We start from the raw sequence: 12,593 nt of genomic DNA, 5'->3' as shown, positions 1-12,593 counted from the left end.
ACAGAAATCCTGTATTAAGGAGATGCCTGCTTGGCCATGTCATGGACTCACATTTTAATTTTTAATATAAGATTATAATAGCCATAATAAACTGAATTATATGAGTATGGCAGCCTTAATTCTGTTTGATTGTGCAACTGTAAAATTTAAGTAAGGTTTATAATATATAATTTTCTTTACAATACCAACTCTAAGAGCAGGTGGAATACCTGACTGCTAGCTTCAGAGAAGAGCTAGGTAGTAAAAATTCAGATTCCTCTATGTGGAATATTTATTTAACTTTGCAATCTCTCGTTACTGAGAGAATTAATGAATTAGCAAGAATGATGAATTGAATTATTTTAGCATTTTTCCAGGCAGTCTGGAAATCTGCCAGAAAAAAAAAAAAAAAAAAAGGAAAAAAGAAAAAGAATGTATTAATTCCTTCATAAAAAATAGCCTAACAATATCTTTGCTTACAAAATTGCAACTTCAGGTTCATTGTACTGCAAATATAATAGAAAACACAAGCTTTACTTGAAAGTGTGGACATAAATTATGTGGAGGCAAAGAGATGGCTGTCATTTTTTAGTAGAACTTTTTGAAATTAAAAACCATTGTTTCCAAAATGGACTTCTCAATTTGGAGATTTCAGTATTGTCTTCTGTTTTTTTCTGTTAAAATATCAATTAATGTAGATAGTTATTATTCTATAGAAAGCCAAAGCAAGTGTTTGGGGACTAGAGTAATAGAATACAAGACTCTCCAATTCAGTGTACTTTGTACTGTAGAATAATATGCTGCATACTGATAGAGGTGCCCTTGGTAAGAGTGTATTAGATATTAGAGATATTAGACTATTGAAATTCAATCCTTATTCCATCCACAGATTAATTTTCTTTTAAATTGGCCTCATCCCACTACTAAAAAAATTACTGTTTTAGTGTGCTGAGCCTATCCATTACAAGTATAACATTTATTACAGACTATTAAGTGGATTTAAATAAAATTAACTGAAAGTTAATTTGATAATTAAGATAAGTTTAAATTCAAGTTACATTTTACAAGTGATGATTTCAGCACTAGAAAACAACCCATTTTCAAGGTTTTTTACTTAATTTTGTACTAACATCACACTAGACTGCAAAACTCTCTATTTTGTCTCTTTGCTTAGTGAAACCATTTGAGTTGCTTCAGAATTGAATATGATCCAAAAAATTTAATGGAATAATATTTATGTGCTAATAAAGTCACAGTATCATAACAGTCATGTCAGGCAGAGACATCATCATTGTCTATCAAGGCGTGTTCAGCACTGCGTGTTCATAAACACGAACTGAAGTGCAGTAAGCTGTAATAAAGCATGCTTGGTTAAAATAGTCTCAGTAGAGAATTCAATCAATCAGCTCTTATCTCTTCTGAGAGTAAGTTCTTTCCCAAACAGCATGCCTGTGTATACAAAATGTTTTCTGAAGTGGTGATTGTGAAGTGCAGGATGGCTGCTGTAATTGCCTCATTGTTCAGCCTATGTCACAAAATTATGCTCATCATGCACCATAGGTGCCTCTGTGCGCATCAGGTGTGCACAACACTGGGCTTCATTCTTTCTTCTGACATGTGACATTGAGTATATTTCTTTGCTGGCACTCTTAGAAATGTGTTGCATAAAGGTAGACTGATGAAACTTTTATGCAAAAGTCATGTGAAGTAACACAAGAACACAATGACTGGAAGCACTGCTGAAATGATAATAGGTGTGTTTTGGCTTAGGGCCAGATTAGTGATTTTGTGATGCTGTTTCATATCAGCTTGTCTCTCCGATTTTCTCAGAAAAGGAATATATATAGGCAATATCTGTCTGTGCTTAGGGAATTTCTAGCAGCTACAACAGTGTTTGGAGAATTATCATTGGGTGCTGTAAATCTGAAGTTTTGTCACTGCTCAAGTTAACACTGGAGTGAGCTGCTATCAGGTAGCCTCAGAATCTATGGGAACATAAACCTACTTATTTATTCCCTCAGCCATGCCAAGTGAAATAAGTCACTTTTGCTTTTCTGGTCCCTACCATATAATTCTCTACATCATGGCCCAATGGAAGCAAGGTTACATGGGGTGCAGCAGATGAGAATGTAGCAAACAAGTGATGCAATAGTGCCTGTTGTCTCAGTTATTGCGGAGAACAGTCCAGAGGGGGATTATTCAGAGTATCTTCCTGTGCATATGTTTTGGAAGTTCTGGTCTTTTGTGCTTAAGGTTTTGCTATGTGTCATTTGTGGAGCACAGAGAAAGGCTAGATATTCCTATGGTGCATTGTGGATCTAAAATCTCTCCTGCATTCTCACACTTTCTAGTGTCATTTGTTCAGGATAGACTCAGCTCAGATGTAAGCAGACACAGCTTACATCTGTGTCTGTGTACAACTGTGTACAACTGTACAACTGTGGCTGTGCTCAGGACTGGGGATTGAGCACCACAACAGCAAGTGCTTATGAATTATAAGGTTTTCAACCCCAACTTTTGCCATTAAGGATATGGTTGATTCCGTGCCTTACCTTTCCAAGCAAAACCAGAGCAAATTTCTTGTCCACTAAGTATAGCAGCTCATTTTGTGATACAGAATCCTATATTTTATGGCAAAGCCTTGAAATTAGGTATACACTACTCTGGAAAAATGTGTCTCTTCGACATTTATTCCTACTAATCCAAGTATGTGCACAGAATTTGGTTATGTTCCTTAATGTTTAGATTACTTAACCTACTGAAATACTGAAATACTGTGATATTACCAGTAATTCTTCATGCAGAAGAGATGTATGTTAGGCAATGCTGATAAGGAAAATATATCTTCTCATGAGTTGTTTTCACTAACTTACCGATAGTCATTTCTCAACTGCACCTGAGAGTTCTTTCAAAATTTCACCTCACTTTCCTTTCTGTAACTGCCTCATGCAGTTTTTTCCATGCACTCTTTGTTTTTCTGTCCAACACAAGGAGAAAATGAAGGCCCTTTCTTTTATAATCAAGTTGTTTATGGATTTGAAGATATAGGCAAAAATAATCAATAAAACAAATGTGTTTAAATCTCTTTTTTACCCTTTTATGACTTGACTCCCTGCTATTTCTCATTTCTACCTGAAATCGATGATACATTCTCTACTGATTTTCTATAACAGGGAAAAGATCTAGCTGCCTGTTAACAAAGTGTAGCATACTGAAACTTGGTAAGGTGAAAGCAATGGTTAAAGAGATGCTATCAAAAAACTCTCTTTATTTTCCTGTAAGATTTTTTAAAGAAAATAATTTAATTGTAATAGTTATATGCTTGTATAATAGTTTTAATTAATTTTTTTAAAAAAAATTCACTTTGCTGAATTTAAAAGCAGCATTTTGGAAAAAGGTCGTACTGTTCTTATTCAGAGTTTGATTTGACTCAATGATGTTAGTTAAGTCCTGTGGACTTGAATGGTTTCAAATCCATCAGATTTATGGACTTTCTGGAGGTTTTTAAGAATCTGGTAAAAACCAGAAAAGCTATATGAAGCTATATTTTTAAATTATCAATCGTGATTTCCTTAAACTGAGACAGTCCCAGCAACACTCACTGTAAACCCCAGTGTATCTGAGATTCCTCAGTCAGGTGAGCCTAAATCCACAAACGGCAATTACATGATTAAGTAGTTCCTAGTTGAAAGATGTAACTGCCTTACAGAGAAACAATTGAGGTTAAGTTTGCATTATTAAAACATACTATACTTATTGAAATGTAAAAAGGGAATAATTAGTGGATAAAACAGTTGAGCACAATGTGCAGTGAATAAAATATTACATTACCTAACATAAATATTGCAGTGCTTAATTGGGCTGATTTTTCACTTTTATCAATAAAGAAACTGGCAAATCAATAGTCTACAATACCACTATTAATTTTTGAACATTTGCTTACATTCTTTTTTTAAAAAAGTTAAAAGCTGCCTTAAAAAGTATAGAGGTTTTGCTAATTCTTTCACATTCTGTATACTGAAAGTGCATATTCCCTTTTCCAGTAAACAGTACTGGAAAATGTTCCTAAGCTGCCAATGAAGATTTGGCTCCTTGTAGCAGAGTAGTCTTGGCCATTTACTTAAAGGTAATGAGACTTCCTTTGAGAATTTATATTTGTTATTGCATGACCACATCTTAGTCTTTGTCCACAGTACAATAAAGAAATTGTCCACAAGTATGGATAATTTACGAAATTTCTCATTTTTAAAGATTTCTGATCCTTTTTCTCCCCATCATTGTTCTACTGAGCTTTCCCCCCACAACTTTACAAAAGAATAGAACAAAACAAAACAAATCAAAACCACCCCAAACAAACACACAAACAAAAAATAAAGGGGAGGAAGAAAATAATGTTTTGGGCTTTTTATGTTTAAAGAATGAAATATTGTACATTCATTTTTAATGCCTTTAATTTTGTTTTATATACATAGGCAAAAGTTTCAGTGCCTTTAAAAAGGAAAAAATATTTTCAGCAAGACTTGCAAGTTTGAGTTCTTATCTGATGGTTTGATGGTGACAAAATACTGTAGTATGACTTTATCTGAATGTATAATTTTCACTTCCTTTTTTATTGATATAATTTTTGAGAAACTACTATGTGGATTTTGTATAATTACAATATTTTTGATACAGAAATCTGCATCAAGCTGTATAACTTTATTTTGGTCTTGGTAACATTCACAATATGCAAAGGTTGAACTGACATTGCCAAAACTGGCTGTAACTCATCTTTTGACAATAACGTCTGTCAAAGAAAATCTCCCAAATAGCTTTGCTTATAAGGCTATGAGGAGAAAAATTAGAATACAGTGATACAGTCACTAGTATTTAATTGTCCTCTTTATAAATCTGATATAAAAGAACACTTAAATGAATCATCTGTCTGTTTTTTCAAATTGTGGTATTCTTAAGAAGAGACTTTGAGTCTCTATCTTGACCCGGATTACTGATGAACACAACACCAAACAGATCCTTCAAATGTTATTTCAAATTTCACCTTTGTAATGATGCTAATTAATAGAAAACCCACACTGTCAATGACACCATATAAAATGGCAACCAGATATAGATTTCACATAGAAGTTGTCTCCTTTCCTTTTTTGCTCAGCTGTTGCAAACAATAATTGTTTGGTTTTTTGTTGTTGTTGTTGTTGTTTTTTGTTTGTTTTTGTTTTTGTTTTTGTTTTTGTTTTTTTTTGTTTGTAAAACAAATATCTTGTCAGATAGTGCTGGGAATGCTGCTTTAAATTGCAAATATGAACAAAATGTTTTAACGCTAAAATAATACTGTAATACATGTTAAATCCCAAAATTAACTATATAATTAAATATCTTTGCCCAAAGAATATATTATTAATTGCATAGAAAACAAACTAATGAAGAATTAGTTCATTTCTATTTAAGAGTAATATGAAGTTGTGAAAGATGTGCCATGTGATATATTGCTTTGTGATATATTATTTTGCCAATTATTTTATGAAAGATTGTAAAAGTTGTATGTACATTTTTTCTAAAAATAGGGGAAAAAAAGAAAACCAACTGCATGTACACAATATGAACAAGCCTTTCTGCTTTTATAAATAGCTGTTGGTGGTAAAGGGAAAATTGAAAATATTATCTGTCCTGCTGTTATAAGTAAGTGTATTCTCTCAATGGACCTTCACAGATCAGTTTCTCAATTCTATTAAAAAATGTTTCAATTTCCTTTGAGGCAAGCTGATCCATTATGCAAGATGCTTCACCACTTGTTCATTGTGAAAAAAATAACAGTATTCTACATGAGACATTCAGGAATAAAAAGAACCTTCTGCAATGTACATGATAGCAGATTTTTGCAGGTTTATGTCATATTAGTACATTTGTCCTCAGTTAATTCACAGATTCTAGATATGAATCAATGCTTTACGATTTCTAAATATTCACTTTAAAAAAAGAAAAAATGAACTGAACCCAAAACTTACTCTGAGAGAAAGCATATGATGGCAAAGATCACTCAGCTGATCTCTACATAAATTACTTAGACTGCACTTTTTCCCCTGAAGCTTTTCTGATCAAACTTGTTCTAAATGAAAGAGAAATTTGGTATGCACTTGAATGAAACTACAGGAAGGCATATAGTGAGGGTGAGAAACAAGCAAGCTCAGCATTTATCTGAAAGAGGATATAGATCTAATTTAGGATTTAGAGGAATCCTAAGGAGAAGGAAATTAGAGTCTTTCTCCAGCAGAGTCTTTGCTGCAGAGAACCACTGCTGGATAGTCAGCATATATTTATTTCTCTAGAGTTGATACTCCTTCTCCTTATTTTGTGATGATTTCAGCACACTTTTTTGTCTACATTCCCTGTAGTTCTAGCCAAACTCTAGGTTATCTAGGTGCTTCGTTATAATCAAGGAAGTTTTCACTTGAATGCACATCCTTTATTTCCTGTTCCTACTTCACTTAGTCCTGGGCAAGAAATTCCCCAAACCACTGAAGTATTAACTCTCTAGCAAGTAAATAATGTCTGACTTCTAGAAAGCTCTTAAAGTTTTGTTTTTCTAGCAGTAAATGGTGAAACTATAGATTTGTCACGTTCATGCTTTATTTTTTTTATGAAAGAAAATAGGCAAAAGAAGGAAGCAGAGGCCCAAAACACCTTTCTCTCCTAAGAAAGAGAAAAGTGCTCCATTTTGCTATCATATAAGATTTTTTTCCTGACTCTCAATAGACAGCTAAACCAGTTTCCTCACTGAGATATCAGCATAAGAAATTTTAATATCTTATTGCTTTGTTTGAATAGATGATTCAGATATTTTAAGATGACAAAAGAATGATTTAATGTAAGCTTTTTAATATTATGCCATGCAAGGCTGAAATAGAAGGTAGGCTGGTTAATAAATACCTCTGAAAAGGAAGTGCTTTATTCCGGGGAAATCTAATTTTATGAGTAATTTTCTTTGCCTTGAGTGATAATTATGCATATGAATATATACCCTCTTATAAATAATCATACATGCACACATAAACATGACTGGGTATTAGAATATATATATGTATCATTCTTGTCTGAGAAGACATATATATATATAAGCTGTGCTAAATTTGCAATGATTTCACTGCCATCTGTTAAGTATTTGTAGATCATATCACATATACATTTTTCATGGGTTTGTTTGATTTTGGTTGGGGTTTTTTTTGATGGGATGTGCATTGTTTTTTTGTTTTTTTTTAATCAAATTGATGTGGAACAGACCTATTCTTACCTTGGTCCACCCATTCCAATTTCAAAATGTTGGGGAGAACATTTGCTGGTCCAAATTCCCCAGGCCTTGCACTGTAGTCTACCATTTATTGAAGTATCAACACCAGTCATCCAGACTGCTCCTTGATCCATAATTTCAATGTTCTTCCCTGCAAGTTATTTGGATTAGCTTACATATATATTCTGACTTGTCTACTACAGACTTTCTGTTTGCAACATAGTGAAATTCAAACTCCAAATTTTATTATTTTAAAAATAGGATCTAAATTACATTTAAAATATTTATCAGGGGTCATTTGAAATAATTTTGTTTCCTGAAGCGATGGGAAGGGTTTTCTTTTCACTTAGAGTGAGATAATTCACCTGGCTTTGCTCCAAATACAGGAATATTCTTATGCTGTTTTGACATGCTGTATTATGACTGATTGATGAATTGGCCATCTGTGTCAAATTCAAGTCACATATCTGTGTTAGAATATTTTGTTTCCAGTGTTGTGTACTACTTATTAGCTTTACTAATGGCCTTAGAGCTTTCATGAATACGTTTGGTTTCTTTAGCAATTTCTTGTATTTCCCAGTTGACAATGTATACCACATGGCTGTCAACTCCTTCATTTTTCTATTGGTGATACATGTTGTTGGTGGTTCCTTGTCATTAAGACTAAACAGAATGCAACCTCTGTAAAAGTGTTCATTGCACATTTCTCTGGTCATGTTTTCCCACCAGAAATCCTGGAAAACAAATATTTGTTTCTACTGATAGTTTGAAATCTCTTACCAGACGTCCACAAGGGCAGAGTACTGGAATGTGTGGGTAATTGATATGCCAAAGGGCCCTACAGAATAGTTGGATTTAGGATCAGTATTAAAAGGAGGTGTTTAAAGAGCACAATAGCAATTAATCTTCCCCAGTCTAGTCAGCTATTGCTATTCCACATTTTTGTACTTTTCAGTTGTAATGCCCTGATATTTTTTGTAGAAACAGGTAAGATAAAATCAGATATTGCTATTATTACTTATTAAATTTTAAGTTGTTGTGGCTGTGGAAAGTGTAGGCAATCAATAGTAAACTATGAACAACAATTAATCATGATCTCATAACCAATGATAAATTGTATTTCCAATATAGACAAATGTGTATATTCCCAAGTAACAGTCTGCATACAGTTTTAAGGAAGAGTTGATAAAATTACTTATTCTAGATAGTACTTGACTCCATAAGAAAAAGAAGGACAAATGTACACAGAAGGTTTCTACTCAGTTATGATAACACATACCATAATCTTACTTTCTGTTTTTGACTTGCACATTTTTCTAAAAAATACTGTTAAAAAACTCTTACATAAAACTTCTGAAAATATGAAAAGAAATTTTTGGGATTTAACTGTCATGTAACGCAATTAAGTCATTCCATATAGATACACAAGCATTTATTTTTATATGTAAGAAAATTTAAAGTCCATATGGTAAGTAGACATGAATCATAGATATTAAAGTTATGATTTAATTTAATTTAATTGATTGTTCAATATTTCTGATTAGGAAAAAGAAAAAGCAAAAAAAAAAAAAAAAAGCAGTGCCTAGTCATGTTAACCCTTTGTGCATAATGTGAAATAAAAGGAAGTCTCGCATGAGGGTTTGAGAAATCAGCAGAAGTTCTAGGAGTTATGAATAGCAAACAGTCATTACTACTTTATTTGAGTGTTTATCCCATTGATTAGCAATGCATTCCTGCAGTTTGGTTAGCTGTATTATTTTTAACAAGGAATATACCAGGCATATTGATTATATTATTAGTACAATAACCAGAGAACATTATACTGTGCAAGAATTAGACTTTTATTGTTGTTTCTTGTTGAAATCATAATTGTGCCATTAATAGTGGAGAACAAAGCAGTTTAAAGGAGGTTAGCAAGCAAAATGGGAAATGGACAAGTAAGAAACTTTAAATAATATTTTTTTTATATTGCCAACTGCATTTTAGACAATGTGAAACACATTAGCAGAGGGAGAAAAAGAGAAAGACCAGAAATAGCAGTGGGTATAAAACAGAGAGGAAATAGTTTTTAATGTATTTTCTTGTAAAAAAAGTCTTAGGTTCTTCATGTCGATGTCTTTCATTGGGATTGATCTGGTTAACATAGCATAAAACATCCAGTGTCAACTGAGATTTTCTCTTGGCTTCTATCTCGTCCTACAATAGTTTGCAAGTTTCATTTTCTTCCTGTGTTATAACTTTCATTTATTCTATTTCAATTTATTCTAACAACACCAAGAAAAAAGTCATCAAGAATATGGACCAGCATGAAAGATAGAAAGAATATATAGAAAGAATATAGAAATAATATAGAAAGCCTGGTAGAAAAGGACCTGGTGGGTCCTGGTGGACAACAAATTGTACATAAGCCAGCGATGTGTCCTGGTTGCAAAGATGGTATCCTGGTATCCAGTGGTATCCTGGGCCATATTAGTATTTTACCAGCAGGTCGAGGGATGTGATTCTTTCCCTCTACTCAGAAGTGAGGCTACTCCTGCAGTCCTGTGTCCAGTTCTGGGCTCCCCAGAATAAGAGAGATATGCATTTATAATAGCTTGTTCCAATAGGAATTCTGGGGGCAAGGAATGATGAGAAATTATGTCAGTAAATGTATGTGTATCTACCCCAAACATATGCATTGGATCAAAAAGGTAGAGAAAGTTGTGCTGCCCAGAAGTTTAATCATTTAGCTAGCCAACATGAAAATCAACATCTCACTTCCAAATGAGGAAGGGAACACCAAACAGAAAGGAAAGAGAGCTCAATGACTTTGTGACTGGGATATTTCTTGAAGATAGAAAATGCTAAGCTTGATTCAGACGAAACAGGCCATATCAAACCAAGGATTTCAAAAGCAAAGATTCATTTCCTTGTGGATTGGAAGGGGAATTCTGAGCTGATGCTGCAACTCCTAAATTTTATGTCATGGTACCTTAAGCAAAATATATATCCTGTGAATACTTAGGTGCCTCAGAATAAGATCTATTATTTGCAGCAGAGAGACTAAAGTGCCTCAAACTACCTACAGCAGAATATGTACACTGACAGTACTGTGGTTTCAGTCTAGTCTTTCTCAGAGCCTAGGGAACCGTATTTTTGGGTTTTAAGTCTGCCCTGGAGATAATTCTTATCCTGTCTTTCAAGTCAAGAAAGTGAAATGATCCTTTTTTTCTTCTAAAAGACAATTCAGCCTCTGTGGAGATCTCCTGTGGGGAGATGTAGGCAAAATTATTATTTAATCCTCTGGTTTACAAAACACATTGCAACCTGCAAGATGAAAAGGTACGTTTAGCCTATCTGCATTTTAATCATATGCATTTCAATAGAATTACTCATCTTTTCATACTCTGGCATGCAAACTCAAGAAAGCTTCTACAGTCCTAAATATTAATTCTTTTGTCCAGAGATATGTGATTCTTTTCAGAGCTAGCAGTTAAAAAATAATCTCAAGCTTCTCTATGTCTTGAGTCCTAGATTTTTTTTTTTTTTTTGAGTACTTCATGAAAGAGAAAATCCTGAAATGGGAGGGTCTTGAGAATACTCTTTATATCCTGTACAGCTACATTTGCAACAAGTTGGTATCATAAGTTCCTGAAAAGTAATTAGATTGTATGTAAACTACCAAAACTTCATGATGCCTCAGCATTTTTTTTAGACTCTTCTACATTAACTGACAAGCAGTGTGGGAAGTTTTGTTTAGATCTCTAAACAAAAGCAAATGCATACATGCCTGACCAGAAAATGAATTATGATGGATGTCAGTACATGGCTGTAACTATAACTGATATATGCTATGATTGGCAATAAGAATTTCACTTTTCTGATACAAACCAGTTAATTCACTAACATTTTACAAGAATAAACATTGTACTATGAGCAATAGTTTCTCATAAATCTTGTCTCTGTTCTGCTAAGTAGCTATTGGATAACTTCCAGCCATCTGGCTGGGATCTTAGCTCCCATGAAGGTGCAATTCAGCATGATTGTGTGAGAATAACTACTCAAGAATTAAAGTATTAATATTAAATATTAAAAGTATTAAATTAAATATTTTGGATATTGCTGAGGAAGGGACATTTGGGAACTTTAAAAAAGCAAATAACTTTGAACAAAAAGACACTTTGGTATCAAAGAAACTTACCAAACCTTTCTGTTTTCCTTTGGATTTTTGGAATCCCACTGATGTTCTTCAAATGGATACTTTTTTCCAAGGTCATAATTGTGGAGGAGCTAATTACATAAAGAGCATCAAAGATAGTCTGCAATATTCCCACTATGTGCTAGGGTTAGATATTAAAGTAATGTGAGTCTTCTAATTTTATTAAAGTGGTCTTGTATTTTAAAACTACCTGGTGGGAGGGGGTTGGAGCTTCGCCTAATGCAGTGGGAGATGTAATTTGCAGATAACATCAAGAGTATTCTTAAAAAAAAAACCAGTAAAATGCATTCAGTCTTGCTACTAACTTGGTTTGTTGAAATCATTATCAGAATTATGGACTTGAAATCATGTATCTTTCACTACAAGATCATTGCCCCTCAGTATTGCAGTTGCTAAGGGAAATGATCCTTTATGTTAATACAAGGTAAAGAAAAAGGTGTGCTTTGCAGTTTGTTTTCTTCATTGGTGTGCTTTGATTTTTGTGTATCTTTCTCCATGTCATCTATGTAAAAAAAAAAAAAAAAGCTTCATTTTTGCTAGCATATCTAGTATTAGCACTAAGAAATCTTTTCCTAATGCATTTTAATCCTAAATTCTGAACCTATCTTAAAAACAAAATGAAACAAAACACTTCTAGAAATTGAATGTTTTATTAGTAAACAAGACCAAAAAGAACAATGACTGCCTTGAGGGTTCTGTTTCTAGGCACTGCAAGAAACTGAGCCTGGCAACAGCAGGAGTGGGAGGCTGGAATAAAAGATGTGCCATCACTAAGGCAAAGACAATTTTTGGCCAGTCAAAAGTGTTGTAATTCTCTCTCTCTCTTTCTACCACAGTCAGTACAGTCCTCATTCTTCCAATGCATAGGCATAGAAATGAAAAATTTGAACTGTATGTATTTCTGCTCTGATTCAATGAAAAGTGCTCCAGTGAGACAGTGTTTAGTCTGATCATCTGTGTTAGGAAACTCTTTTCAGCAGTAGAACATGTCTTGATTGTAGTCTGTTACTTTGGAGTTGTTTGTTTCAAATAAATATCTGGATTAACACTTGAACTGTTTTATTGTCTTTTGATTCAAAGAATGACAAGTAGCTGAGGCTGGAAGGAGTCACTGGAAACATCTAAGCTGACATG

This window comes from Vidua macroura, chromosome 2 (assembly GCF_024509145.1).
Source record: "Vidua macroura isolate BioBank_ID:100142 chromosome 2, ASM2450914v1, whole genome shotgun sequence".
NCBI classification, from domain to species: Eukaryota; Metazoa; Chordata; class Aves; order Passeriformes; family Viduidae; genus Vidua; species Vidua macroura.
The sequence above is the reverse complement of the archived record's forward strand: the minus strand, read 5'-3'. Positions refer to the sequence as shown.